Genomic DNA, 4,573 nt, shown 5'->3' on the forward strand with positions numbered 1-4,573 from the left:
GGGATGGGGGCTCGGGGAGAGACTGGGGGATGGAGGCTTCGGGGGAGACTGGGGGCTCGGGGGGGAGACTGGGGGCTCGGGGGGAGACCGGGGGATGGGGGCTCGGGGGGAGACTGGGGGATGGGGCTTGGGGGGAGAGACTGGGGGATGGGGGCTCGGGGGGAGACTGGGGGATGGGGGCTCGGGGGAGACTGGGGGCTCGGGGAGAGACTGGGGGATGGGGGCTCGGGGGGAGATTGGGGGATGGGGGCTCGGGGATGAGACTGGGGGATGGGGGCTCCAGGACAGACTGGGGGATGGGGGTTCGGGCGGGGGGGATGGGGGCTCGGGGGGAGACTGGGGGATGGGGGCTCGGGGAGAGCCTGGGGGATGGGGGCTCGGGGGGAGAGACTGGGGGATCGGGGAGAGACTGGGGGATGGGGGCTCGGGGAGAGACTGGGCGATGGGGGGCTCGGGGGGAGAGACTGGGGGATGGGGGCTCGGGGGGGAGACTGGGGGATGGGGGCTCGGGGGGAGAAACTGGGGGCTCGGGGAGAGACTGGGGGATGGGGGCTCGGGGGGAGACTGGGGATGGGGGCTCGGGGGGGAGAGTGGGGGCTCGGGGAGACTGGGGGATGGGGGCTTGCGGGGAGACTGAGGGATGGGGGCTCGGGGGGAGACTGAGGGATGGGGGGCTCGGGCAGGGGAGACTGGGGGATGGGGGCTCGGAGGAGACTGGGGGATGGGGGCTCGGGCGTAGACTGGGGGCTCGGGGGGAGAGACTGGGGTGATGGGGGCTCGGGGGGAGACCGGGGGATGGGGGCTCGGGGGGAGACTGGGGGATGGGGACTTGGGGGGAGAGACTGGGGGATGGGGGCTCGGGGGAGACTGGGGGATGGGGGCTCGGGGGAGACTGGGGGCTCGGGGAGAGACTGGGGGATGGGGGCTCGGGGGGAGACTGGGGGATGGGGGCTCGGGGGGAGATTGGGGCTCGGGGAGAGACTGGGGGATGGGGGCGCGGGGGGAGACTGGGGGATGGGGGCTCGGGGGGAGAGACTGGGGGATGGGGGCTCGGGGGGAGAGACTGGGGGATGGGGGCTTGGGGGGAGAAACTGGAGGATGGGGGCTCCAGGACAGACTGGGGGATGGGGGTTCGGCGGGGGAGACTGGGGGATGGGGGCTCGGGGGGAGACTGGGGGATGGGGGCTCGGGGAGAGCCTGGGGATGGGGGCTCGGGGGGAGAGACTGGGGGCTCGGGGAGAGACTGGGGGATGGGGCTCGGGGAGAGGACTGGGCGATGGGGGCTCGGGGGGGAGAGACTGGGGGATGGGGGCTCGGGGGGGAGACTGGGGGATGGGGGCTCGGGGGGAGAGACTGGGGGCTCGGGGAGAGACTGGGGGATGGGGGCTCGGGGGGAGACTGGGGGATGGGGGGCTCGGGGGAGAGTGGGGGCTCGGGGAGAGACTGGGGGATGGGGCTTGCGGGGAGACTGAGGGATGGGGGGGGCTCGGGGGGAGACTGAGGGATTGGGGCTCGGGCAGGGGAGACTGGGGGATGGGGGCTCGGAGGAGACTGGGGGATGGGGGCTCGGGCGGAGACTGGGGGCTCCGGGGGAGAGACTGGGGGATGGGGGCTCGGGCGGGGAGACTGGGGGATGGGGCTCAGGGGGAGAGACTGGCGAGATTGGGGCTCAGGGCTGTGGGATGGGGGCTCGGGCGGGGGAAGACTGGGGGATGGGGCTGGAGGATGGGGGCTTGGCGGGAGACGGGGATGGGGGCTCGGGCTGGGGGATGGGGGCTCGGGGGGAGACTGGGGGATAAGGGCTCGGGGGGAGACTGGGGGATGGGGGCTCGGCGGGAGACTGGGGATGGGGGGCTCGGGCTGGGGGCTCGGCAGGAGACTGGGGGGATGGGGGCTCGGGGAGAGACTGGGGGATGGGGGCTCGGGTGGGGGAGACTGGGCGATGTGGGCTCGGGGGGAGACTGGGGGATGGGGGCTCGCGGGGAGAGACTGGGGGCTCGGGGAAGACTGGGGGGCTCGGGAGAGACTGGGGGATGGGGCTCGGGGGGAGGCTGGGGGCTCGGGGGGAGAGACTGGGGTATGGGGGCCTCGGGGAGAGACTGGGGGATGGGGGCTCGGGAGGGAGACTGGGGGATGGGGGCTCGGGGAGAGATTGGGGATGGAGGCTCGGGGGGGAGAGACTGGGGGCTCGGGGGGAGACTGGGGGATGGGGGGCTTGGGGGGAGAGACTGGGGGGATGGGGGCTCGGGGGAGACTGGGGGCTCGGGGGGAGACTGGGGGCTCGGGGGAGAGACTGGGTGATGGGGGCTCGGGGGGAGACCAGGGGATGGGGTCTCGGGGGGAGAGACGGGGGGATGGGGGCTCGGTGGGAGACTGGGGGATGGGGCTCGGGGGGAGACTGGGGGATGGGGGCTCGGGGGGAAAGACTGGGGGATGGGGGCTCGGGGGGAGACTGGGGGATGGGGGCTCGAGGGAGACTGGGGGCTCGGGGAGAGACTGGGGGATGGGGGCTCGGGGGGAGACTGGGGGATGGGGGCTCGGGGGGAGATTGGGGGATGGGGGCTCGGGGAGAGACTGGGGGATGGGGGCGCGGGGGGAGACTGGGGGATGGGGGCTCGGGGGGAGAGACTGGGGGATGGGGGCTCGGGGGGAGAGACTGGGGGATGGGGGCTTGGGGGGAGAAACTGGAGGATGGGGGCTCCAGGACAGACTGGGGGATGGGGGTTCGGGCGGGGGGAGACTGGGGGATGGGGGCTCGGGGGGAGACTGGGGGATGGGGGCTCGGGGAGAGCCTGGGGGATGGGGGCTCGGGGGGAGAGACTGGGGGCTCGGGGAGAGACTGGGCGATGGGGGCTCGGGGGGAGAAACTGGGGGATGGGGGCTCGGGGGGAGACTGGGGGATGGGGGCTCGGGGGGAGAGACTGGGGGCTCGGGGAGAGACTGGGGGATGGGGGCTCGGGGGGAGACTGGGTGATGGGGGCTCGGGGGGAGAGTGGGGGCTCGGGGAGAGACTGGGGGATGGGGGCTTGCGGGGAGACTGAGGGATGGGGGCTCAGGGGGAGACTGAGGGATGGGGGCTCAGGCAGGGGAGACTGGGGGATGGGGGCTCGGAGGAGACTGGGGGATGGGGGCTCGGGCGGAGACTGGGGGCTCCGGGGGAGAGACTGGGGGATGGGGGCTCGAGGGAGACTGGGGGATGGGGGCTCGGGGGGAGACTGGGGGATGGGGGCTCGGGGAGAGACTGGGGGATGGGGGCTCGGCCGGGGAGACTGGGGGATGGGGGCTCGGGGAGAGACTGGCGAGATGGGGGCTCAGGCTGTGGGATGGGGGCTCGGGCGGGGGAAGACTGGGGGATGGGGGCTCGGGCTGGGGGATGGGGGCTTGGCGGGAGACGGGGATGGGGGCTCGGGCTGGGGGATGGGGGCTCGGGGGGAGACTGGGGGATAAGGGCTCGGGGGGAGACTGGGGGATGGGGGCTCGGGCTGGGGGCTCGGCGGGAGACTGGGGGATGGGGGCTCGGGGAGAGACTGGGGGATGGGGGCACGGGCTGGGGGATGGGGGCTCGGACTGGGGGATGGGGGCTCGGCGGGAGACTGGGGGATGGGGGCTCGGGCCGGGTGAGAGTTAGACTGGGGAATGCAGTGGGTAGATGTGAGGCCCAGCATTTCATGCAGGCTGGGCGAGCAGCAGCAGCAGCGGTCCTCTTTTTGTTGAACCAATTATCTGAAAATTAAGAGAACTTTAAATAAAACTTATCAAATTAAATTTAAATGACATTGGCCGGGGTGATGATGCACTCCAGTCCCCGCGGCGCCCACCGGTCGCGGAAGGCCTCGAGTGTGCCGGCGGACACCGCGTACTCCATCTCCAGGGCCACCCGGGCGCGAACATGGCGGTGGAAGAGAGGTAGGCAATCGGGCCGAACAACCCCTCGATAGCCCGCTGCCTGGACCTGTTAATGGCCACTTTGGCCAGGCCCAGGAGCAGTCCTCGGGGAGGAGCTGCAGTTCCTGCTGGTGCAGCCTGACTGGTTAAAGCTGCCCCACAGGGCTCGGTGCTCCCCCTCGTGGAAGGGAAGGGAAGTGCAGCCCAGCACGCTTCAAGGCCCAGTTTCCTCCATTTTGTGGCCCCTTTTCTTTCTGAGGCCATTTTACAGGCCGGCTCTGGGCTTTGGCAAATACAGGAGAATCTGGTATATCCAGACCTCCCCGAAATCACAGCGATTCCTGTGTGTGCTGAAAACCACATTTAAAGTTTAAACAAAGAGTAAAATACTGCAGTTGCTGGGAATCGGAAAAGGCCAAAACTCTCAGCAGGTCAGTCAGTATCTGCAGGGAATTTAAAAAGGGGGCTGCTCCTCAATTTCTGGTTGAATTTCAGTCCCACACTCCTAAATCTTGGGCTGCCTGGTATAGATGGGGTCGCGGAGACGCTCAGAGAGCTTTCTCATGGGTCTGCCCCCGGGCCAGACTAGAACAGCCATTCACAGGACCAGGAGGAGCAGGGCCTGCGGGGAGAGTCGCCTCTCTTCAGCAGCTTTGTCCGTGCCCGGGTGGCCCTGGAGGGGGAACAT

Source organism: Somniosus microcephalus, chromosome 4 (genome assembly GCF_052327205.1).
Source record: "Somniosus microcephalus isolate GS21.2 chromosome 4, FLI_Smic_1.0, whole genome shotgun sequence".
NCBI lineage: Eukaryota > Metazoa > Chordata > Chondrichthyes > Squaliformes > Somniosidae > Somniosus > Somniosus microcephalus.